At 37.6% G+C, this 27990-nt stretch overlaps 1 protein-coding gene and 2 pseudogenes across 1 annotated transcript in view; 2 read left to right on the top strand and 1 right to left on the bottom strand.

Annotated features, from left to right (window-relative positions):
* LOC132125468 (uncharacterized) overlaps positions 1 to 27990 on the top strand; it is a 1183551-nt gene that overhangs the window by 351545 nt on the left and 804016 nt on the right. The window lies entirely within an intron of this gene.
* LOC132125471 (immunoglobulin kappa variable 3-15-like) overlaps positions 1 to 27990 on the bottom strand; it is a 444765-nt pseudogene that overhangs the window by 147081 nt on the left and 269694 nt on the right.
* Positions 1 to 27990, top strand: part of LOC132125470 (immunoglobulin kappa light chain-like) — an 83124-nt pseudogene that overhangs the window by 20005 nt on the left and 35129 nt on the right.

Here is a 27990-nt window from a genome sequence, read left to right as displayed (position 1 = left end):
GCCAGGACTCTTATCACAAATGTGAAGTTTGGGAAGATTGGACATTTTATGCCTGAGTTACAACAACTTCTCTTCCTGTGGCGAGACATCAAATTTTGTCATGGTGCCATGGACACTCCCTTTAACGAAATCTCAAGATCTTCCCAATTTAACATCGCAAAGGCCTTTAGATTTAACTGACCAAGTTTGATGCTGATCTGAATAAATCTCTAGGAGGAGTTCGTTAAAGTACAACCCCTGAAAATGCCAAAAACAACACCAATTTTGCAGAGAACATTCTAAATAACTGACTTCCTGTTTGGATTCGGATTTCGTACCAAGAGACTTTTTCGTAGATATTGGTGTGTTACATGTTTGTACCAATTTTTGTACATGTACGTGAAACATAGCTTGAGGCGCACTCCATTGAAAGTGTATATGCACTCAGTTGAAAGTGTATAGGTGGCGCTATCGAGCCATTTTGCCACACCCAATGGAATATTGGCCTTCAGATCTGTTCAGGCCAGGACCCTTATCACACATGTGAAGTTTGGGCAAGATCGGACATTTTATGCCTGAGTTATAACATCTTTTATTCCCATGGCGACACATCAAACTTCGTCACGGCTCCATGGACACGCCTTTTAACGAAAACTCAAGATCTTCACAACTAAACATCACACAGGTCTTTAGATTAGACTGACACCAAAAATAACATTGATGTCATAAAATTTCTAGGAGTAGTTTGTTGCAGTGTAAAATATTTCACTTCCTGTTGCCAATAGGTGGCGCTATGACTATAACTGAATATTGGCATGTAGATCTGTTCAGGTCAAGAGTCTTATCCAACATGTGAAGTTTGGGGCAGATTGGACATTGTATGTCTGAGTTACAGCAACTTCCTTTTTCATGGCGAAACATCGAAATTTGTCAGGCCACCATGGACACGCCCTTTAACGAAACCTCAAGTCCTTCGCAATTTAACATCGCAAAGGGCTTTAGATTACACTGACCAAGTTTGGTGTTCATCTGAATAAATCTCTAGGAGGAGTTCGTTAAAGTACAACCCCTGAAAATGGCAAAAACAACACCAGTTTTGCAGGGAAAATTCTAAATAATCGACTTCCTGTTGGGATTAGGATTTCGTTCCAAGAGACTTTTTTGTAGGTATTGGTGTGTTACATGTGTGTACGCCCCTTAACGAAAACTCAAGATCTTCACAATTTAACATTGCACAGGCCTTTAGATTAGACTGACCATAAAAAAGATATTGATGTCAAAAGATTTCTAGGAGTAGTGTGTCGAAGTGTAAAATATGTCACTTCCTGTTGCCTATAGGTGGCGCTATGACTATAACTGAATATGGGCATGTAAATATGTTCAGGTCAGGAGTCTTATTAAACATGTGAAGTTTTGGGCACATTGGACATTGTATGTCTGAGTTATAGCAACTTCATTTTTCATGGCGAATCATCGAAATTCGCCAGGCCGCCACGGACACGCCCTTTAACGAAAACTCAAAATCTTCGCAATTTAACATCGCAAAGGCCTTTAGATTAGGCATACCAACTTTGGTGTTGATCTGAATGAATCTCTAGGAGGAGTTCGTTAAAATACAACGCATGGAAATGACAAAAATGACACAAAATTTGCTCATAAAATTAAAAATAACCGACTTCCTGTTGGGTTTCGGATTTTGCTCCAAGAGACTTTTTTTAGGTATTGGAGAGATACATGTGTATACCGATTTTCATAAATGTACGTGAAACGTAGCTCGAGGCGCACACCGTTGAACGTGTATAGGTGGCGCTGTCGAGCCATTTTGCCACTCCCACTTCTGAAACCCATATCAGACGTAAATTTTCGCCAGTTCAGAGGTGTGTGCAAAGTTTCATGACTTTTCGAGCATGTTTAGGCTCTCAAATATGCGATTCATCTTGGAGAAGAAAAATAATAATAATAATAATAATTAAAGCTGCAAGCAGCGATGAACGGGCCCTCGCACCCGGGCTCACCGCCAGCGAGAGGCTTTAGTAAATTGGCGAACGGCGAAATATATGTATTTAAAGTCGTAAATATAAGTGGAATATGTAAAAATCATTTATATGTGCCAGTCTTCCTGTTGCCAGCAGGTGGCGCTATCATTATAACGGAATATTGGCCTTCAGATGTGTTCAGGCCAGGACTCTTATCACAAATGTGAAGTTTGGGAAGATTGGACATTTTATGCCTGAGTTACAACAACTTCTCTTCCTGTGGCGAGACATCAAATTTTGTCATGGTGCCATGGACACTCCCTTTAACGAAATCTCAAGATCTTCCCAATTTAACATCGCAAAGGCCTTTAGTTTTAACTGACCAAGTTTGATGCTGATCTGAATAAATCTCTAGGAGGAGTTCGTTAAAGTACAACCCCTGAAAATGCCAAAAACAACACCAATTTTGCAGAGAACATTCTAAATAACTGACTTCCTGTTTGGATTCGGATTTCGTACCAAGAGACTTTTTCGTAGATATTGGTGTGTTACATGTGTGTACCAATTTTTGTACATGTACGTGAAACATAGCTTGAGGCGCACTCCATTGAAAGTGTATATGCACTCAGTTGAAAGTGTATAGGTGGCGCTATCGAGCCATTTTGCCACACCCAATGGAATATTGGCCTTCAGATCTGTTCAGGCCAGGACCCTTATCACACATGTGAAGTTTGGGCAAGATCGGACATTTTTTGCCTGAGTTATAACATCTTTTATTCCCATGGCGACACATCAAACTTCGTCACGGCTCCATGGACACGCCTTTTAACGAAAACTCAAGATCTTCACAACTAAACATCACACAGGTCTTTAGATTAGACTGACACCAAAAATAACATTGATGTCATAAAATTTCTAGGAGTAGTTTGTTGCAGTGTAAAATATTTCACTTCCTGTTGCCAATAGGTGGAGCTATGACTATAACTGAATATTGGCATGTAGATCTGTTCAGGTCAAGAGTCTTATCCAACATGTGAAGTTTGGGGCAGATTGGACATTGTATGTCTGAGTTACAGCAACTTCCTTTTTCATGGCGAAACATCAAAATTTGTCAGGCCACCATGGACACGCCCTTTAACGAAACCTCAAGTCCTTCGCAATTTAAAATCGCAAAGGGCTTTAGATTACACTGACCAAGTTGGTGTTCATCTGAATAAATCTCTAGGAGGAGTTCGTTAAAGTACAACCCCTGAAAATGGCAAAAAACAACACCAGTTTTGCAGGGAAAATTCTAAATAATCGACTTCCTGTTGGGATTAGGATTTCGTACCAAGAGACTTTTTTGTAGGTATTGGTGTGTTACATGTGTGTACCAATTTTTGTACATGTACGTGAAACATAGATCGAGGCGCACTCCGTTGAAAGTGTATAGGTGGCGCTATCGAGCCATTTTGCCACACCCGATGGAATATTGGCCTTCCGATCTGTTCAGGCCAGGACTTTTATCAAACATGTGAAGTTTGGGGAAGATCGGACATTTTATGCCTGAGTTATAACATCTTTTATTCCCATGGCGAGACATCAAACTTCGTCACGGCGCCATGGACACGCCCCTTAACGAAAACTCAAGATCTTCACAACTTAACATCGCACAGGCCTTTAGATTAGACTGACCACAAAAAAGACATTGATGTCATAAAATTTCTAGGAGTAGTTAGTCGCAGTGTAAAATATGTCACTTCCTGTTGCCAATAGGTGGCGCTATGACTATAACTGAATATGGGCATGTCAATCTGTTCAGGTTCGGAGTCTCATCAAACATGTGAAGTTTGGGGCAGATTGGACATTGTATGTCTGAGTTATAGCAACTTCATTTTTCATGGCGAATCATCGAAATTCGCCAGGCCGCCACGGACACGCCCTTTAACGAAAACTCAAAATCTTCGCAATTTAACATCGCAAAGGCCTTTAGATTAGGCATACCAACTTTGGTGTTGATCTGAATTAATCTCTAGGAGGAGTTCGTTAAAATACAACGCATGGAAATGACAAAAATGACACAAAATTTGCTCATAAAATTAAAAATAACCGACTTCCTGTTGGGTTTCGGAATTTGCTCCAAGATACTTTTTTGTAGGTATTGGAGAGATACATGTGTATACCAATTTTCATACATGTACGTGAAACGTAGCTCGAAGCGCACACCGTTGAACGTGTATAGGTGGCGCTGTCGAGCCATTTTGCCACACCCACTTCTGAAATCCATATCAGACGTAAATTTTCGCCAGTTCTGAGGTGTGTGCAAAGTTTCATGACTTTTCGAGCATGTTTAGGCTCTCAAAAATGCGATTCATCTTAGAGAATAATAATAATAATAATAATAATAATAATAATAATAATAATAATAATAATAATAATAATAATAATAATAAACGGAGCAATTCCAAGAGGGTCCTCACACCATCGGTGCTCGGGCCCTAATAATAATAATAATAATAATAATAATTATAATAATAATAATAATAATAATAATAAACGGAGCAATTCCAAGAGGGTCCTTACACCATCGGTGCTCGGGCCCTAATAATAATAATAATAAACAAAGCAGATACAAGAGGGTCCTCGCACCTCGGTGCTCGGGCCCTAATAATTAAAGCTGCAAGCAGCGATGAACGAGCCCTCGCACCCGGGCTCACCGGCAGCTAGTGGCTTTAGTAAATAGGTGAACGGTGAGAAATATGCGTTTAAACTCATAAATATAAGTAGAATATATCAATGTTTATTCCATATTTGTGGAAATCTTCCTGTTGCCAGCAGGTGGCGCTATCATTATAATGGAATATTGGCCTTCAGATGTGTTCAGGGCTGCACTCTTATCGAACATGTGAAGTTTGGGGAAGATCAAACATTTTATGCCTGAGTTACAAAAAAACTTCTCTTGCTGTGACGAGACATCAAATTTTGTCATTTTTGCCATGGACACGCTCTTTAACAAAAACTCAAGATTGCCACAATTTAACATTACACGGGCCTTTAGGTTAGACTGACCACAAAAATACATTAATGTCAAAAAAACAATCTTGTAGTAGTTTGTCTCAGCGTAAAATATGTCATTTCCTGTTGCCAGCAGGTGGCGCTATGACTATAATTGAATATGGGCATGTAGATCTGTTAAGGGCAGAAGTCTTATCTAACATGCGAAGTTTGGGGCAGATTGGACATTGTATGTCTGAGTTACAGCAACTTCCTTTTTCATGGCGAAACATCGAAATTTGTCAGGCCACCATGGACACGCCCTTTAACGAAACCTCAAGTCCTTCGCAATTTAACATCGCAAATGGCTTTAGATTACACTGACCAAGTTTGGTGTTCATCTGAATAAATCTCTAGGAGGAGTTTGTTAAATTACAACCCCTGAAAATGGCAAAAACAACTCCAATTTTGCAGGGAAAATTCAAAATAACCGACTTCCTTTTGGGATTAGGATTTCGTACCAAGAGACTTTTTTGTAGGTATTGGTGTGTTACATGTGTGTACCAATTTTTGTACATGTACGTGAAACATAGCTCGAGGTGCACTCCGTTGAAAGTGTATAGGTGGCGCTATCGAGCCATTTTGCCACACCCGATGGAATATTGGCCTTCAGATCTATTCAGGCCAGGACTTTTATCACACATGTGAAGTTTGGGGAAGATTTTTTTGGGGAGTTATAACATCTTTTATTCCCATGGCGAGACTTTGAATTTTGTCACGGCGCCATGGACACGCCACTTAGCGAAAACTCAAGATCTTCACAATTTAACATTGCACAGGCCTTTAGATTATACTGACCATAAAAAAGACATTGATGTCAAAAAATTTCTGGGAGTAGTCTGTCGAAGTGTAAAATATGTCACTTCCTGTTGCCTATAGGTGGCGCTATGACTATAACTGAATATGAGCATGTAAATATGTTCAGGTCAGGAGTCTTATTAAACATGTGAGGTTTTGGGCACATTGGACATTGTATGTCTGAGTTATAGCAACTTCATTTTTCATGGCGAATCATCGAAATTCGCCAGGCCGCCACGGACACGCCCTTTAACGAAAACTCAAAATCTTCGCAATTTAACATTGCAAAGGCCTTTAGATTAGGCATACCAAATTTGGTGTTGATCTGAATAAGTTTCTAGGAGGAGTTCGTTAAAATACAACTCATGGAAATGGCAAAAATGACACAAAATTTGCTCATAATATTAAAAATAACTGACTTCCTGTTGGGTTTACAATTTTGCTCTAAGAGACTTTTTTGTACGTATTGGAGAGTTACATGTGTGTACCGATTTTCATACATGTACGTGAAACATAGCTCGAGGCGCACACCTTAGAACATGTATAGGTGGCGCTGTTGAGCCATTTTGCCACACCCACTTCTGAAACCCATATCAGATGTACATTTTCGCCGGTTCTGAGGTGTGTGCAAAGTTTCATGACTTTTTGAGTATGTTTAGGCCCTCAAAAATGCGATTCATCCTGGAGAATAATAATAATAATAATAATAATAATAATAATAATAATAATAATAATAATAATAATAAACGGAGCAATTCCAAGAGGGTCCTCACACCATCGGTGCTCGGGCCCTAATTAAAGCTGCAAGCAGCGATGAACGGGCCCTCGCACCCGGGCTCACCACCAGCGAGATCCTTTAGTAAAAAGGTGAATGGTGAGAAATAAGCATTTAATGTCATAAATATAAGTGGAATATATCAAAGTATATTCCTTATATGTGCCAATCTTCCTGTTGCCAGCAGGTGGCGCTATCATTATAATGGAATATTGGCCTTCAGATGTGTTCAGGCCAGGACTCTTATCAAACATGTGAAGTTTTGGGAAGATCGAACATTTTATGCTTGAGTTACAACAACTTCTCTTGCTGTGGCGAGACATCAAATTTTGTCATGGCGCCATGGACACGCCCTTTAACAAAAACTGAAGATCTCCACAATTTAACATTGCACAGGCCTTTAGATTAGACTGACCACAAAAAATACATTAATGTCAAAAGATTTCTAGGAGTAGTTTGTCACAGCGTAAAACATGTCACTTCCTGTTTCCAGCAGGTGTCGCTATGACTATAACTGAATATGGGCATGTAGATCTGTTAAGGGCAGAAGTCTTATCTAACATGTGAAGTTTGGGGCAGATTGGACATTGTATGTCTGAGTTACAGCAACTTCCTTTTTCATGGCGAAACATCGAAAATTTGTCAGGTCGCCATGGACACGCCCTTTAACGAAACCTCAAGATCTTCGCAATTTAACATCGCAAAGGCCTTTAGATTTAACTGACCAAGTTTGGTGTTGATCTGAATAAATCTCTAGGAGGAGTTACTTAAAGTACAACCCCTGAAAATGGTAAAAACAACACCAATTTTGCAGAAAAAAATTCTAAATAACCGACTTCCTGTTGGGATTCGGATTTCGTACCAAGAGACTTTTTTGTAGGTATTGGTGTGTTACATATGTGTACCGATTTTTGTACATGTACGTGAAACGGAGCTCGAAGCGGGCTATGTTGAAAGTGTATAGGTGGCGCTATCGAGCCATTTTGCCACACCAGATGGAATATTGGCCTACAGATGTGTTCAGGCCAGGACTCTTATCACACATGTGAAGTTTGGGGAAGATTGGACAATTTATGCCTGAGTTATAACATCTTTTATTCCCATGGCGAGACATCGAACTTCGTCACGGCGCCATGGACACGCCTTTTAACGAGAACTCAAGATCTTCACAACTTAACATCGCACAGGCCTTTAGATTAGACTGACCACCAAAAAGACATTGATGTCATAAAATTTCTAGGAGTAGTTAGTCGCAGTGTAAAATATGTCACTTCCTGTTGCCAATAGGTGGCGCTATGACTATAACTGAATATGGGCATGTCAATCTGTTCAGGTTCGGAGTCTCATCAAAGTTTGGGGCAGATTGGACATTGTATGTCTGAGTTATAGCAACTTCATTTTTCATGGCGAATCATCGAAATTCGCCAGGCCGCCATGGACACGCCCTTCAACGAAAACTCAAGATCTTCGCAATTTAGCATCACAAAGGCCTTTAGATTAGGCATACCAAATTTGGTGTTGATTTGAAGAAATCTCTAGGAGGAGTTCGTTAAAATACAACACATGGAAATGACCAAAATCACACAAAATTTGCTCATAATATTAAAAATAACCGACTTCCTGTTGGGTTTAGAATTTTGCTCCAAGAGTCTTTTTTGTAGGTATTGGTGTGTTACATATGTGTGCCAATTTTCGTGCATGTGCGTGAAACATAGCTGGAAGGCTGTTGATTTTCTTAGTATAGGTGGCGCTGTCGAGCCATTTTGCCACACCCTCTTCTGATTCCTATATCAGACGAAAATTTTCACCAGGTTTGACGTGTGTGCATAGTTTCATGACTTTTTGAGCATGTTCAAGCCCTCAAAAATGCGATTCATTCGGGAGAATAATAATAATAATAATAATAATAATAATAATAATAATAATAATAATAATAATAATAATAATAATAAACAAAGCAGATACAAGAGGGTCCTCGCACCTCGGTGCTCGGGCCCTAATAATAATAATAATAATAAACGGAGCAATTCCAAGAGGGTCCTCGCACCATCGGTGCTCGGGCCCTAATAATTAAAGCTGCAAGCAGCGATGAAAGGGCCCTCGCACTCGGGCTCACCACCACCCGGTGTCCATAGGAGGAACAGTGAACGTTGGGCCATATGCTTATAAAATAGTAAATATTTGTGCCACATTTCCTGCTGCCAACAGGTGGCGCTATGATTATAACAGAATATTGACATGTATATTTCTTCAGGCCAGGACTCTTACCAAACATGCAAAGTTTCGGGCAGATCACACAAGTCATGTTTAAGTTAGTATAAAATAATTTCTTTCCTGTTGCCAGCAGGCGGTGCTATACTTAGAATTGAATATTAGTTGTGTTCAGGCCAGTACTCTTATAACTGCATTTGGTCGTGGGTGTTTGTTCAGGACAGAACACCCATCACACGTGTAAAGTTTGGGGACAGATTGGACATCGCTTGCCTGACTTACAGCAACTTCCTGTTTCACTGCAATAATACGATTTTAGCACTTAGCTAATTGTTGCTAGCATGTATTAGTAGGTTACTAGCATGTTGCCAGCTTATTTAACACTTGTTGACACTTTTTAATATGTTGCTAGGAGTCCATAACAATGTTAACCGTGTAACTTCCTGTAACCAGCAGGTGGCGCTATGACTATTACTGAATTTGGTCATGGGTGTTTGTTCAGGACAGAACACCCATCACACGTGTGAAGTTTGGGGACAGATTGGACATTGCTTGCCTGATTTACAGCAACTTCCTGTTTCACTGCAATAGTATGATGCTTTAGCACTTAGCTAATTGTTGCTAGCATGTATTAGTAGGTTACTAGCATGTTGCCAGCTTATTTAACACTTGTTGGCACTTTTTAATATGTTCCTAGGAGTCCATAACTGTGTTAACCATGTCACTTCCTGTTACCAGCAGGTGGCGCTATGACTGTAACTGCATTTGGTAATGGGTGTTTGTTCAGGACAGAACACCCATAACACGTGTGAAGTTTGGGGCAGATCAAACATTGCTTGCCTGAGTTACAGCAACTTCCTGTTTCACTGCATTAGTAGCATGCTTTAGCAATTAGCTAAATGTTGCTAGCATGTATAAGCATGCTTATAAAATTTTGCCAGCCTATTTAACCCTTGTTGATGCCTTTTATTATTTTGCAAGGAGTCCATAACTGTGTTAACCATGTCACTTCCTGTTACCAGCAGGTGGCGCTATGACTATAACTGAATTTGGTTATGGGTCTTTGTTCAGGACAGTACACCTATCACACGTGTGAAGTTTGGGGCAGATCGGACATTGCTTGCCTGAGTTACAGCAACTTCCTGTTTCATTGCATTAGTAGCATGCTTTAGCACATAGCTAAATGTTGCTTGCATGTATTAGCATGCTTATAAAATTTTCCCAGCCTATTTAACCCTTGTTGATGCCTTTTATTATTTTGCAAGGAGTCCATAACAGTGTTAAACATGCCACTTCCTGTTGCCAGCAGGTGTCACTATGAACATAATCAAATATGGGCATGTTGAGGTGTTCAAGACAGGACTCTTGTCAAACGTTTGAAGTTTGAGGCAGATCGGACATTGCTTGCATTAGTTACAGCAAATTCATTTTTCACTGCATCACTAGCATGCTTTAGCATTTAGCTAAGTGTTGCTAGCATGTATTGGTATGTTTCTAGCATGTTGCCAGCCTTTTTTAACACTTGTTGACACTTTTTAATATGTTCCTAGGAGTCCATAACAATGTTAACCATGTAACTTCCTGTTACCAGCAGGTGGCGCTATGACTATTACTGAATTTGGTCATGGGTGTTTGTTCAGGACAGAACACCCATCACACGTGTGAAGTTTGGGGACAGATTGGACATTGCTTGCCTGATTTACAGCAACTTCCTGTTTCACTGCAATAATATGATGCTTTAGCACTTAGCTAATTGTTGCTAGTATGTATTAGTAGGTTACTAGCATGTTGCCAGCTTATTTAACACTTGTTGGCACTTTTTAATATGTTCCTAGGAGTCCATAACTGTGTTAACCATGTCACTTCCTGTTACCAGCAGGTGGCGCTATGACTATAACTGCATTTGGTTATGGGTGTTTGTTCAGGACAGAACACCCATAACACGTGTGAAGTTTGGGGCAGATCGGACATTGCTTGCCTGAGTTACAGCAACTTCCTGTTTCACTGCATTAGTAGCATGCTTTAGCACTTAGCTAAATGTTGTTAGCATGTATAAGCATGCTTATAAATTTTGCCAGCCTATTTAACACTTGTTGGCACTTTTTAATATGTTCCTAGGAGTCCATAACTGTGTTAACCATGTCACTTCCTGTTACCAGCAGGTGGCGCTATGACTGTAACTGCATTTGGTAATGGGTGTTTGTTCAGGACAGAACACCCATAACACGTGTGAAGTTTGGGGCAGATCAGACATTGCTTGCCTGAGTTACAGCAACTTCCTATTTCACTGCATTAGTAGCATGCTTTAGCAATTAGCTAAATGTTGCTAGCATGTATAAGCATGCTTATAAAATTTTGCCAGCCTATTTAACCCTTGTTGATGCCTTTTATTATTTTGCAAGGAGTCCATAACAGTGTTAAACATGCCACTTCCTGTTGCCAGCAGGTGGCACTATGAACATAATCAAATATGGGCATGTTGATGTGTTCAAGACAGGACTCTTGTCAAATGTTTGAAGTTTGAGGCAGATCGGACATTGCTTGCATTAGTTACAGCAAATTCCTTTTTCACTGCATCACTAGCATGCTTTAGCATTTAGCTAAGTGTTGCTAGCATGTATTGGTATGTTTCTAGCATGTTGCCAGCCATTTTTAACACTTGTTGACACTTTTTAATATGTTCCTAGGAGTCCATAACAATGTTAACCATGTAACTTCCTGTTACCAGCAGGTGGCGCTATGACTATTACTGAATTTGGTCATGGGTGTTTGTTCAGGACAGAACACCCATCACACGTGTGAAGTTTGGGGACAGATTGGACATTGCTTGCCTGATTTACAGCAACTTCCTGTTTCACTGCAATAATATGATGCTTTAGCACTTAGCTAATTGTTGCTAGTATGTATTAGTAGGTTACTAGCATGTTGCCAGCTTATTTAACACTTGTTGGCACTTTTTAATATGTTCCTAGGAGTCTATAACTGTGTTAACCATGTCACTTCCTGTTACCAGCAGGTGGCGCTATGACTATAACTGCATTTGGTCATGGGTGTTTGTTCAGGACAGAACACCCATAACACGTGTGAAGTTTGGGGCAGATCGGACATTGCTCGCCTGAGTTACAGCAACTTCATGTTTCACGGCGAAACATCAAACTTTGTCAGGCCGCCAGGGACACACCCCTTGACGAAAACTCAAAAGCTTCGTAATTTAACGTCACAAAGGTCTTATGATGACCCTCGCCAAATTTGAAGATAATCCGATTAAAACTGTAGGAGGAGTTCGTCAAAGTACGAGGTATGGAAACGGCAAAAACTGCACAAAAATCGTACAGGAAATTCAAAATAACTTGAATTAACTCAAATAACTCCTGTTGGGTTTTGGATTTTGTACCAAGAGACTTTTTTTGTAGGTATTGGTGTGTTACACGTGCGTACCGATTTTCATGCATGTACGTGAAACGTAGCTCGAGGGATGCTCCGTTGAAATTTACCAGGTGGCGCTATCGAGCCATTTTGCCACACCCACTTCTGAAACCTATATCAGATGTAAATTTTCGCCGGTCCTGATACGTGTGCAAAGTTTCGTGAGTTTTGGAGCATGTTTAGGCCCTCAAAAATGCGCTTCATGACGGAGAAGAAGAAGAAGAAGAAGAAGAAGAAGAAGAAGAAGAAGAAGAAGAAGAATAATAAACGGAGCAATTCCAATAGGGTCCTCGCACTGCAGTGCTCGGGCCCTAATAATAATAATAATAATAATAAACGGAGCAATTCCAAGAGGGTCCTCGCACCATCGGTGCTCGGGCCCTAATTATGGCAACTATTATTGACCATGTCATCAATCATGGCTTGTCCTTTAGAAAGGCTGGACAAAGGGTCCATCCCATTATGAGTCGGAGCACTGTGGCATCTATTTTAAGGCTTTTTCGGAATGAGAACAGGTAATTCAGTGTTACTGTAATGTAAACCACTGTCTATTTCAGCTTTACTGTATTGCCCTGTTAGCAGAACAAACTGTCTACAGAAATGCAGATGTTTTATCAATCCCATTTATGTGACTGTTATACAGTAATGTCTTTTGACATGATTTTTGCTTTTACTTTATAGAATCCACACATTACCACACACTGGTGGCAGAGGAAAGATATTTAGTATTGAACAGGAGTCTGGCATTGTAGATATGGTAGTGGCAAAAAACGCAATCAGACTGCATGAAATCCAGGCAGCAGTAATTGCAGATCAGGGAGCATTTAGAAATCTAAACCGTGTGAGTTTGGCAACTATAGATTGAGTCCTTAAACGAAACCATGTCAGAATGAAGCATCTGTACAGAGTTCCATTTCAAAGAAACTCTGACATTGTAAAGGAGGCACGATTCCAGTATGTGCAGGTACAGATTTTTTTATTTTTTTTTTGCAATACCTTGTTTACCATAGTTACATGCGACTGGAATAATTTGCTTTATGAATTTGCTCTTTCTGAAGAGAATAATGGAGCTTGAAGCTGAAGGGGCACATCACAAATTCATTGATTTGTCGGCTTCAACCTCTGTAAAGTGAGGTGACACGGGAGTAACATCATTGGGCAGAGGGCCACTGTCACAGTGCCAGGTCAGAGGGGTGCCAATATCACCATGTGTGCTGCCATCTCCAACTATTGGCCCATACAATACAGAATGCCTCATCACATTTCTTGATTCATTGAAAGAATTACTGATTCCACCCGAAGAGAGAGGGCTGTTGAGGCCTGGCATGACTGTATGTCATAATTTGGGACAATGTGGCTTTCCACCACTCTCGCCTTGTGAATGAATGGTTAGCAGCACAGCCTTGTATGATGATGCAATTCCTCCATGCATTCTCGCCTTTTCTGAACCCAATCGAGGAGTTCTCCTCTGCTTGGAGGTGGAAGGTGTATGATTACCGGATATGAGCAGATGCCCCTCCTGGAGGCAATAAATGCTGGTTGCCTGGCATTAGGTGCAGAGGACTGCCAGGGATGGATACATCATGCAAGGATGTATTTCCCTCGGTGCATTGCAAGGGAAAACATTCAATGTGACTTTGATAATCGTCAAGAATGAATGGACTAAATGTGAAAGATAAAATGTGTGTGTGTGTGTATATATATATATATATATATATATATATATATATATATATAATATAATATAATTATATATTATATTTATATTATATATTATTATATAATATATGAAAAATATAATTGTTTTTTTTTTAGAGGTATTTCCTCCCATAAGCTTCCTTTTGGTAGCTTTTTTTTTTCAATGAGTTCGTAAAGTATCATATTTCATATTGATGGCTGTATTTTATTGTCCATTGTGTAATGACCGATTGAAAGAATAAATTAATTTGACCACAAGTTGTGGTGTTTGAAAATAAATATTAAAATATTTTGTGGAAATAATTAGTGGAAATATTTGCTTAAGTTGCATGTTTTTAATGTTTTGTGAGTGTTGAGTCATTTTGGCCATTGAGCTTCAGTTTTATCCTGTGTGTTAACTGTTTTGAAAATGTGATGTCAGAGTGGGCAAATATGTTTAACCAATAGAGGAAAAACTGTAAATCTACTTAATATACAGTATAATGGACTGTATCATATCTTGACATTTAAGATCTGCACAGTATCTTACTACAGCTTGTGAGTGGTAAATGTTGAGTGTTATTTGAGTGTTTCCTGTGGAGCTAATGTTAATGAATTGATGTGGGATTAATAATTTAACTGAAAAAAAAAATATGTTCTATATGGTTACATTTTATTTTAATGGTCCCCTTAATCCATCGACTATAAGCAACTTTGCAACTACATGCCAACTAACTCTCGTATTAGTGTGCTCAAGAATGGTAGAATCTAGTATGGTAGAATAAGCTAACATACTTGCCGAGACACTTATAGTCAGTTTATCTGTTGGTTGCCCATCAAAATAAAGTGTTAGCATATACTTACAGTAGCACAAATACTAATACTCTAATGACTGCTAGTCGACATGGAGTTACTTATCAACAGCTGTCTAAAGGGTACCATCAAAATAATCAAACTGATATTACAATAAAAATAGATCAAAGCAAATTTGCTTCATATTACACATTCAACTGATCTGATATTTGATCTAATGGCTGTTTGAGAGAGAAAATAAATGTTATTAATATTATTATTTCTACTTACAGTGTTGGGGAGTAACTAGTTACATGAAACGGCGTTACGTAATTTAATTACAAAATAAATGTAACAGTAATCAGTTACAGTTACTAAGAAAAAATGAGTAATTAAATTACAGTTACTTATGAAAATTGTAACGATTACAAAGAGGATTACATTTGAATATTTACAAACATCCACATACAGCTTATTTCTTTCCTAAATTGCACTAAGACATATGGCCCATAATCTCCGAGACGCGGAAAACACATTCGTAGAATCCAGTCATAAAAATGGAATTCAGCCTATAACGCGGACGCAATATGCCACATTTTGGACGAATAAATCAAAAGTAGGTCAGTACACTTGAATCAAAACCCGATATGGACTGATGTCTGTGAATATTAAGCCGCAAAAAGACTGAATATGAATCCTGCACGTTCTGCGTGTCTGTGGAAATCAGGCGCTGACTGGACATCGGGAGAACCGGGACTATTCCCGGTGGCCTGGCAGACGATTTGGACTTCTACTTTAATATTGTTATTGTATAATTGCAGGCCGAATATACTAAAGCGATTATTTCCGAATCCGCCATTCGATAATTAAATCTCTAATAAATCATGAATCGGATAGTCGTGACTGGCAATGGTTGGGCTCGCGCCTCCGACGAACGGTTTGGATCAGACTCCGAGTAAGAGAGAGACCGGAGTGAACTGTGTGAGCGCACAGCTGGAGCAGAGAAGCGACACTTCTGTTCAGGGTTTCAGGTGCAGGTCAGTTTCATCTGTAAAGATGCTAATGTAGTTTTGTCTTTGTTTACTTAGTCAAGCAGCAGCAGCACATTGCTCACACTCACTCAAAATACTGTATAAACGACGTCATTATTATCTATTGTAATGTTACAGTAGTAAGTTAGCAGACAAATCATCATATTTTATCATAGGTTTAGGGGCAGCTAGTGGATACAAAAGCACAAACCTTACGATAATTAATATAGCCTATGGTATGGCACTAACCGTGGTTTAACTATGGAATTTGTAGTAAAAATAAATACAAGTGGTAATTCATTTGCCAAAAAAACAAAATTGCACTTACAAAACATGGTAAAAGTCAAATAAAAATCTTCAGTATTAAAGTCATGAGAGAGATGGGTGGATAATGGAAGTGAAGGTGCAGTTCAGGAGAGAACTCAAATCTTTTTTCAGGTCCAAAAAAAAAATAGGGCTGTCCATGTTTCAGAATGGGTTGTGGGTGTATGAGTGTGAGATTTCCCAGCCTATTTTTTTCCCCAGTCCGCCCCTCATGGAAATTAATCTCTAGAACAGTCACTTCATGAGCATTTTTTACTTATTTTGAGAAACTATCATCATATCATATACAAAGAGACAGCAGTGTTTCAGAAAGACACCAATGTTTCAGGAGCTAAGTACACAAAATAGGACACATGCTTATTAGATAACCGTATTTGAGTTGATGTATATGCTTTTATTTTTTTATTAACTATTTTTCCCCAAACCATTGTTAGATGCAGTTAGATGCCTGTAGTTATGCAAAGATTTGGTTTCAAAAACAGTATCTATAAACTATTTCTTTTGATTGTAAATCTGCTTTGAACTTCAGATCAATCTCTAAGTAAAAGGCAGTACTAAAGTCTGATTGTGTGGTGGATGTGTTCAAATGTGATCATCTTAATTCAGGTGATGAAGGATGGTGAAAGTCTGACAGTATTGAGCACTACTGTAAGGTTAAACCTGCATGGTGTAAAATGGTTGAAGATGATTAACAGTTGCAAATTAACATTCATTAGACATTTATAAAAGTAATCAAAATGTACTCAAAAGTAATAAGTTACATTACTTTATTAAAGTAATTAAAAAAGTTACACTTCTATTACATTTTAAATAGGGTAACTTGTAATCTGTAACCTATTACATTTCCAAAGTAACCTTCCCAACACTGTCTACTTATAAGTGGTCTTTGACTGCTTTAAATAAAGTATCATCAGAAAAATGACAAGATATGAGACTTATAATACATTATAATTATGAGAAATATAATCAATTGTAAAAGTTGATGCAACGTGTTCATTGTTATAAATCATCATACTCTTAAAAGCTATAATCGCAAATAAGTAAATATTAGAATATGTTAAAACTTATGAATATTCATGAGATGATACAACATATTATACGTTTTTTATAATGCATTATGCATTCATTATATTGCCTTAAGTATACCCATATAATGTATTATAAATACAGGCTTCATAGAAAGTGTTACCAAAATGTTTTTTCATTTTCATAAATGGGAGCTCCAGGGCAGCCGAGAGCAGCCTTACCTTGCAGCTCTTTGGGAAATATGATTAATTATAACTAATATAATAATATTAATAATATGATATAATACCAATATATAATAATATTAATTAATAATATTAGTTATATTAATAATTAAAACTAATATTAGAATTATATTAGAAAAGTTTGAGAATGGCCAGTTTGAATTATTGATCTATGTACTTAATCACTTATTTAATTCAGACAGAAACATGAGCAGTATTATTGGCTCAATGATAAACTATTTCTTGTGTGAATCCAGATTTGTAAGTTGAATTTCTTCCTCACTGTCTGACAGCTCAGATCTACTACATCACACCAGAAAAGATATACAGAGATCATCATTGCCCTCCACACCTGAATAAAAGAGAGGTTTGTAATGCTGTTTGTGGACTATAATTCAGTCTTGGATAACTGTTAACATTGCAGAGAAATTATATATATATACTGGAAGAGTTGTAAGTACTGAAGCATTGTTGGAGTTAATTATATAAATAAGTGAATAATTATGCAATGACTGAACATTAATGATGATACCTGATGTTAAAGAAACAGCAAGAACCAAAAATAGAAACACAACAGAAAAACAACAACTACAACTGACTTACAGCCACAGCTTTAGATGAAATCAGCATAAATAAAATAAGACATAAAATATCTCAAAGAACTCAGCAGACGATGATTAAACAGCTCCACAAACAACATTACCATCTACAATCAGTATAAACATGTACTGGTTTGTTTGGTTAGACACTTTAACTATCATCTTTCAACATTTGCAGTGAAGTTGAGGCAATATGGAACTATAAAAATAAAATATGGTAAACAAAAGCAGCTTCTATCATAGAAAGATCATCATCATACATTTGTACTATAACCAAATGAACAGAGACCATCATTTAAAGATGCAGTGACATCTTTTTGCAATAATTTTTCACAGTTCATTGAGATGCATTGAGACACCAGCACTCATCATACAAACCTCAGCAATTCAAGTTTATTTGTATAGTGCTTTTTAAAATACAAATCATTGGAAAGCAACTTTACAGAAATTAAGTTTCTACAATATTTAGGAGCAGCTTATCTGTGGTGACTGTCAGTTTATGTGAATATGACATACATTTTCAGAAAAATTAATACAAGACGCAGTCAACCAGATGATGAACATTATTAACATCAATTATTACATGATGCAATCACACTTGTAGCAATATTTGTTCATTCTGTTTGTTGATTCAGGGTTAGCATCATCTTAGGGTCCTCTGAGGGGTCAGCATCATCTCTTCTCAGGTGTTCTGGATCCAGACTGGAGCTTGTGTATATCCGTGGCAAAACATAAAAACAAATAGAGACATAATTAGCATAGCTGCTGTTCCAACCAAGTAAAATTAATTATTTTAACCCAGCTAAAAAATAATAATGTGCATTTGATCAGATACAACTGCAGACACAATTTATGAGATTCATTATTTGAATGCTTGGCGAAAGAGATGTGTTTTAATAGGCCTGTGAATTTTTTGGGAAGGCAGCGATTTGATTCAATTTACGATTCATAGGTTTTCGATTCGATTTAAGAACGATTTTTGCAAATTAAGAATGATTCAATTTGAATCGATTCAAAATTAAATTTGATTCGATTTGATTATAACGATTTGATTCTGCATTCTTTAAGTGCATTCACAGGATTATTTAAATGTTTCCCATAAATTATTTAAATGCTCAGTCAGGGGGCAAATTACACAGCAGCCTTTATGGTTAGAGTACGATAGGTTAGGAAAAAAAAAGAAACCTTTTGTCCATTCTCAAATGCTTGTTTCATGATGCGACCTGGCTTACGTAAAAATGTATGTAAGCCAAGATTTTCAAAAAGAGCTTTAAGGGTATTATGTATAAGCTTACATTTTGTCACAGCAGGGGCATAGCCTCAGAAGTGAAAGAAATGTCAAATACAATCATTTTATGTATGTAGCCTTTGTATTATCATAATTATTATATTTTACATTTTAATTAGTTTTTTTTTTCTATTACTTTTAAAAAGTGGTAAGAAATAAAATACACTACTGGACAATAGTAATATAATGTATTTTATATATTTTGAAAGCATTGAATCGCTTTAGAAATTACTGTCTAAGATCGGCGATTCATGATTCAAAAATCATGTTTTAAGATCGATGCATATGAATTTTTAGGGTTTGTAATCGATGCATCGAGAAAAGGAGTGAATCGTTACACCCCTAGTTTTTAATCTAGATTTAAACAGAGAGAGTGTATCTGAACCCCGAACATTATCAGGAAGGCTATTCCAGAGTTTGGGAGCCAAATGCAAATGCTCTATCTCCTTTAATGGACTTTGCTATCCTATAGGAACTACTAAAAGTCCAGCGTTTTGTGACCTTAGGGAGTGTGATGGATTGTAGTGTGGTATAAGGCTAGTTACCCAGGTAAAAAAGTAGTATACTTTAGTGTATTTGAAATATGAATGAAGTACATGAATTATAAAACAAGTATTCTTCTACTTGTTGTACTTTATTTAAAGAGTATTTGATTTGTACTTTTTAAAAGTATACTTCAAAAAAGATGTAGTTAAGTTCAACTTAATAGTCCAAACAGTAAGTCTACTAATTTATCAGTAATCAAATTATTTTTTAAATGTACTTTTTGAAAGTGTACTTTGTTGTTAATGTATTTTAAATTGTATTGAAGATTTTTTTTTAAGTATATTAAATTTGACATACTTAGAGTGGCTATTCAGTGTACTTATGGGAAGTATATTTTTTGGAAATATATTGTTAGTATACTTTTTTAAAGTGTACTATGTTCTCACTTCATTGGAAGTGTGACTTCTGTACACTTTATACAGTACACACTAAAATAAGTGTATTTCTAGTGGCATATCAGAGTACTCTCATAAAATATGTTAAAATACAAAAATGTATAGTGGTAATTTAGTGTACTTTTAGTAAGTACGTTTATTTGTAATACAAAGTATAATTTATTAAAGTGTACAATGATTTCCCTTCATCTGTAGTGTAATCTTAGTACACTGTAAACAAAGTGCACTAAAATATAAGTGTACATTTATTAGCATATCACAGTACTGTCATAAAATATGCTAAAATTCAAACACTTTTAGTGGAAATTTAGATATTTATTAATTTACTGTAGCCTACTAATGGAAAGTGTATTGACATTGTTAGGCTGATTTCTTAAAGGGTCATATGCTACAATGCTGCAGTGAGTAAGACAAGCTCATTTTGTTTACTGTTACATCTTGTATTAATGCACAAACACTTGATTGACAGAAGGGTCACTTTATGTAACAGGTAAAGAACCGTAATTCTTTGTACAGATATTGTATTTACAAGTCAATTCAATAGGTCTCAGGAATTCTGGGACTTCTTGGCAGTATTCAATTTTCTTGATGCCACATTAGTCTCGTTCAATGTTGTTTGGCAGAGGAATAACATATACCTTCTCCCTGGATTCAACCATGACACATTTGCGTGTCAATGACTCTGGATGGATGGCATACACTATATTGCACTCAGACACTTCATACACAAAGCTTGATGCAATATTAAGTGTTGTGTCTCTGCACAGCTTCCTTCCAGACTTAACAAGCTCCTTGACCAAAACACAGTGTGTTGCACCAGAAACGACCAAATTCACAATTCTGACTAATGTGCCATTCTGCAACTCAACAACAGAGTTGATTCTTTTCTGTAGGCGGTTCTTTGTGTCAGAGTGATACAGTATTCCATTCACAATGAAACGGTTGTAGCAGGAGGCTTGTTTCACTCTAACACCTAGTAGGTCATCTATTGCAAGCATGTGTAAAACCGAGACATCTTTCTGTACTGATTTACCAAAAACTCTGACATGGGCACTGATCTGAACTGATTTGTCAGTTAAACACTTTCTGCCCTGTAGTTCATAGAAAAGATCTTTGACATACTCATTGGCATTATGCATAACTGTTGCTCCTTTCTTTGTGAGACTCCTTTCCCTAAGGTACCTTTTCATTATTTGGACAGGGACATGAGTTGTGCCATTGAAATATGTCAACAGGGTACCGTTAAAAGATTCAAAGGAAAATGTGGATGTGGCCCACAATGGTCCCCAGTTCCTCACACTCGCAGCCAAGTGTGTCATGAGGTGCACATTAAATGACACATTTGCTGTGCCATATAACCCCTGAAACTCCCTGACAAATTTTTTCAATGCCTGCTCGGCTATCACCACCTCGGCCTCTCTGATCCTTTCTTGCAGTATATGATATACTGCAAAAACCAAAAGGAAAAGATGATTCCAGTATTTTCTGGGGAGGATGCCATTTAAAACAGGCAAAGCATAAAACAAAAGAAACGACCTCCACTCAGACGCCTTCCAGAACTTTCTTTCTTGCATAGATCGTGGTTTTTAAGCACTTCGTCGATCTGCTCAGTTTGGGTGCCTATGTACCAACCATGCTGATGGTTTGTGGAATCTAACCACAGAGAAGTCAGCTGTCTAGTAACTCCAAGGCATACACTATGCTGATATTCTGGAACAAAGCCTTGCACCATTTGAAATTTGTCTAGTTTCATTAGTTGACTTGGGCCTTTCACTCCCATTATGGGCTGCTGAGGTGTTGCATTCATGGCATTGTCAAAATGCTCAACTTCTGTACGAAGACGGGGTTCAGGAATAACATATGGATAGGAGCCTCCACCTCTGTGGTAACAGAAGTCACAGCCATAAATGCCATTAAACTGTTTCTTATTTTGGAGAAGTGGCCTTGCAACTGAATCTGCACTACATACAAGTGCATGCACCTTTGAAGTGCAACCATCTCCCCAGGTGATCCCATTACTTTGAAGTTCCTGTAGCTCTTTTACAAATGGAATTAGGAGAGTCTGTATATTAGGCTTGCTCTCTCCAAACCAAAGACAAGGAACACATATGTTGTTCTTCCTCTCTGTAGGGTGTAGCTCTATGATTTGGCACTGAATAGGCCATATTTGGCATCTAGAGCTTTTAAAAACAGGGATCCCATCACTGTTCCAGATCAGACTGATGTCATCATCACCTATTTCACCACTACCTTTAAGCCTCCTATACTCCCCTCCACATTGCACATCACAAATAAAACCTGGAGTTGATGTATGTCTTTGGATTTTGATGTTGGGATTTTCCAGAATCTCTTTAATTTGCAAAGACAAACTGATAACCAAAAAATATGAACCCTTTTCTAGACTAGCTTCCACATCAAATACTGTCTCACACAGAACACACTGTGTCAAACCACATTCTTTTGTTCCAATATAATTTGAACACTGATGGCAGTAGAAATGGGGCACATACTCGCCATATTGGCCATAGGATTTATGGAAGAGATATGAGGTTGCTGGTATCCGTGCAGGGAAAAGTTCATGAAAAATTCTTAAAAGATGATCCAGAGCAATCCCGGTCAGGTTATGCCTCAGGACGTAAGCCATTAGAAGGAGCAAACTTTGACCTTTGGTAATTGGTGCTCCAGGGTACAAAAGGTCATCTCCACAATTTCCATCCTACAAAATGACACATTGAGATTGAAAAAAACATTCAGTACAATGAACAAAACATTCTCTAGTATTCAGGTTTATCATATATTGTCACGTTTCTAATTATTTAAAAATGTCCTATATGAATGACACAGAACACATTAACTTTGCTCTACTACCTGAGCAAAATCTAACACTAGTAAAAGATTATAATTATTTGTGATATGTTATTTTCTAAATATGATTACACATGAAATGTATGTATTATTCTGGGAACCCTTGGGATCGAGCACTTTTACATATGGGTTCATTTAACCATTTTTAGTTTAGTATTAGTCTCTGATGGGTTTTGATAAATTGTTTTTATTGTGGCCTGCTGAGCAAAATGGAAGTGCCTGACATGAAAATAAAGTCTTTGTAATTCTATTCTATTCTATGGCAGAAGAATGAAATTTGTTGTTCAGATTGTGTCCATCGAGTCATCATAGCAAATCACTCCTGTAAAAGATAAACTAAACGCACAAAGATGAACGATAGCCTATAATTAATTGTAATCTTACCTGTGACGGATTTGGGTTGGGTCTCTCAGCCTCTGGTTCTTGCATGGTCTGATGCTCTCCTATATCAACCACATCGTCCTCAGCAGCTGATCCATTCGGAAGTTTGCACAAAGTGTGTGGCAAGTTAGTCACTGAATCTGGTGTTTTTTTTGGTATTGAGTGGGATCTTAAAACACTAGAAGTAAAGAAACCTATAATGCAAATGCTAGCCTATAATTAATTGTAATCTTACCTGTGACGGATTTGGGTTGGGTCTCTCAGCCTCTGGTTCTTGCATGGTCTGATGCTCTCCTATATCAACCACATCATCCTCAGCAGCTGATCCATTCTGAAGTTTGCACAAAGTGTGTGGCAAGTTAGTCACTGAATCTGTTGTTTTTTTTTTGGTATTGAGTGGGATCTTAAAACACTAGAAGTAAAGAAACCTATAATGCAAATGCTAGCCTATAATTAATTGTAATCTTACCTGTGACGGATTTGGGTTGGGTCTCTCAGCCTCTGGTTCTTGCATGGTCTGATGCTCTCCTATATCAACCACATCATCCTCAGCAGCTGATCCATTCTGAAGTTTGCACAAAGTATGTGGCAAGTTAGTCACTGAATCTGGTGTTTTTTTGGTATTGAGTGGGATCTTAAAACACTAAAAGTAAAGCAACTTGCTCCAACCGCTCCACTCTGAAATGAGAAAAATGTGTGAGCTAGTTTGTTACGTTGTAGGAGTCAGTTCCTCAAAATACAAAATACCAATAAACTAGCATGGTGAACAAATGTGTAATACCTGTGTCCTGACCTGCATGTTTTTTTTTTATTCTGCACACTATTGCCACTAACCTATATGTTACTACTACTAGATATTTTGTTGTACTACACTCTGCCCCATATTGTATTGCACACACAAACACATATAGACAGAAACCCACTTTTCTTGGCCATCCTGAGCAATTTGGTGTATGATTTATGTGAATATCATACATTGTTCCATCAAATTGAAATTCAAAGTTTAAGTAAGCAGATCTGGTAGATTTTAAGTTTATACTTAAAGATTTCAAGTTAAAAACAATTAAAATCTGAATACACTATTTCATACAATTAACTTTAAACCTTCATATAATCTCAATGTGAACACTTTCATTAGTATTAACTTTATTTTAACAAGCTTGTTTGCTAACATACTATTTTGTTATCATGCTAACAATAATATGTTATACAGCACCTGCTGTATGTGTGCAACAATATAAAGATTTTATTTGCTCTCAAATCAAGCCGCATGCACCACGTCACCATGATAGTTACTATCCTAAAACCAACATGAACAGAAATTCTTCTAAATTAGCACAAAACATTAATCAATACTCAATATCCCACTTAACAATAATTTTGCACAAAAAAAAACAATATATTACACGTAATTTTAGCATTTACTCTTCTATTCAAGTGCTGGGAAACAGACATCACAGCCATTTCAGTTAAACTTAAGTTTGTTTAAATTAAAATAAATCATTTCATAAAACTCAAAACAATGAAACAGATCAGTTTACTTAAAATATATCAGTTATGTGAACTTGAAAGAAAAAGAAAGTGCTAAATACTCATAAAAGTTAATTTGACTGAACTAATTAGTTTAATTTAAGTTTGTCCTACTCAAACCAATTGATTATTTTCTATTTAAGAAATAATATATTTCTTAATATATAATAATATATTTTCTATATATTATTTTATAGGTTCAGACATGAGTAGTTACAGGGTAGAACATTACATTCGCCTATAGACTGGCACACAGGCCTACTAATGTCTAGGAAACCATCCAAATGTAAGTAATTCAACAATTGTTGGTCACATTGTTACAAAGTAAAAAAGTAAAGAATAGACAGTTAGGCTATAAGGAATGAATTATGCATTGTCAGTGTCCTGACCTTACTGTCAGCTCTCTTTATTTTTCCTGCTGTTGGCTGCAGTGGTGCATCATGGTGAACTGGAGGCTGTAAGCAAAACAACTGTCGCCATCCATGTCACTGCACAAAATAAAATCTTTACATCATCATATATGCTAGCATACTTCTCTGTCATGACATCCTAAAATTCTGTCAGGGACTTCAATACCAGTGCTGCAAAGGTACTGCTTGTACTGTTTATGTCTTCTGCCTTTTCCCTGAAACAAAAGACAATTTCAAGACAGTATATCATTATCCTATTATTTCCATTATTATTTATTATTAATATTATTAGAAGTACTGCTATACTAGGGCTTTCTTAATATTATTTTATTTATTATTATAATTATTATTAGTATTATTGTAGAAGTAGTAGGCCGACTACTACCATAATTATAAGAAGAAGAAGAACAAGAAAACATATAAAAAAAATTAAAATAATTATACAAATTATAATTACCTTCCTGTGTCTGTATTCTGTTGTCCTTGGTATTTTCTTATTAGTGACCAATAAGTAGGACTTGTAGTTTGATTGTACAGGTGGCATATTTGAATAACTATTGTTGTGCACTGCAACAGATCAAGATTCAAAAATCAAGACTAAGCAATAGATGGCTACGAATGGACCCAAGAATTGGACCTACCCCCCAACCCACCCCCCCCCCCCCCCCCCCGGTTCCCACATCCAATCAGTGTGCGCAGCATCATCGACATCCAATCACTATGTAGAAGTTTCAGCGGCAATTAGCTACAGTAGCCATATAGTAACGGTTAATGTTTGAAATTCATCACTGAAACTCAGGCGGTAACAGGGTAAAGTTAGCACCATGTATGGGCTGTTTTATTTCGTAGACGGGTCCGTTATTGCAGAGAGTACATCTATTATACAGGATGCATATATGAATGCTGGTGTTACAGTGACCTGCAAGGAAGACATCCAGTCCCAGGAAGGCTGGATAGAGGTGATTTTGCCAGCTAAACGCAGGCAAGATCCGAAGCCGGTTGCAGCCAAACTGCTGTTCATGGCGGGTAAGTTCTAAAACATTGGAAATATTCGGAATACTCTTTGTAACATTAACTAACCGACTACTGCCATGTAATTAAACGTTACTGAAGATGAAGTGCTTGAAACATGGCGCTTTTCCTTTACATGGTACCTGCTCAACTCGCCTCGACTCTTACGAAAAAAAGTACCTGGTAACATTAACGTTACCTGCTAACAGGTACTTTTTTATTACCACCTCAGCTAACGTTAGTTTCCAAGCGAGCTGAGACAATACCAAACTTTGTCGTGAAAGCGAAGGGTGGGGTGGGTGGGTCCTGAACAAACCCGCTTTTTTTTAAACAGTTTAGCCAGCGGGGTTTTTTTTTTGCTGCCTCCAGCATCATTTGAAACAAAACGTGTCTTCTGACTGTGGCAACAACAACACACCTTCTACGTTCTGTGTGTGTGTCGCGTTAGGTCACGGCAGTTGGCGCCGCTTTTTTTACAGTTCCGCGGAGGCTCCAGGCAGAGCTTTCGCCGTAGCCTACGTACACACACACATGACGGCTCCACGCACAGACCAGCGCACAAGTATAAACATCAGGCCACTTACATAGGCTGATGTTTATAACGTTACTTGTGTGCTGGTGTGTCCGTCGAGCCGGCATATAAGACGAACAGCCATGCTTTTGAGGAGATACTAAAATCTGCAATGGAAAACGGACGCAGTGTGTCGAGGCGAGTCGAGCAGGTACAATGTAATGGAAAAACGCCATAATTAATAAGTCCTCCTATAGAGAACGCTCCAACCCTAGCGTTTACAGACCCATAGCTTATCTTTGAAGTGTTTGGCTTAGGTTCTAGTGAAGGTTAAACGTTAGCTAGTAACGTTAGTATAATGGAATTCGTCGTCGCTATGCAGCATGACCATTTAATGAAAATTCTTATAATTAGTTAAGACAAAGTTACTAAAGTCATTCGGTTGTTGGGAACAGCATATTTATAAGGTGCAACAGGCTAAAATATAGAACAAATACAGTTGTGTCAAGGAGACATTTTCAATGTACAGAGGGATGGACTCCCGCCATAAGGTGGTTATGGACATTAGTGCCCAATACTGATGAAAGTAATGGTCTTCCAGTCAGTCTGGCCAGGAGAAGAGGGTGGTGAAGCTAGGAATGACTGTAAGTTTGATTTATGACTTAACAGTTATGGAACGATTAGTCGACAATATCGAAAAAAAAAATTGTTGACAAATATTTCTGTTGTCGAGTACGCGTTTTATTTATCTTGACCTAATTTAGAGCCTGCACTAATGCGGTTTGAACAGTGTGGCGCTGTAGCGCAAGACTGTAATTCAGCTCTCCTCGATGCAATTCAAGAGAAGAAGAGAAATAGCACTCAGCGCTGCTTCAGAGAAACGCACCCGGGCCGTACAGAATGGCGTTTGGACATGAAAATATATGACACGCGCTTTCCTCTCAATAACGAAATAACAACAAAAACAAAAATCACAGCAGTATGAAAGTAGCAGTTAAAAATGCATCTTATTACACTGATGTGGATGTTTGCACGAGCTCAGCAAACCATTCACATCACGTCTATAGTTTTTTATTTAAATGAAGCAGCTTTACGGTATTAAACATTATTATTAAATATTTGATTAAAGTGATAGTTTGGTTTGCAGAGATCAAAGCTTAATCTAGCTCAGGACTGTTTTGA

The sequence above is a fragment of the Carassius carassius genome, chromosome 43, assembly GCF_963082965.1.
Source record: "Carassius carassius chromosome 43, fCarCar2.1, whole genome shotgun sequence".
Taxonomy (NCBI): Eukaryota; Metazoa; Chordata; class Actinopteri; order Cypriniformes; family Cyprinidae; genus Carassius; species Carassius carassius.
Note: the sequence above shows the minus strand (reverse complement) of the source record. Positions and strands in the feature narration are given on the sequence as shown.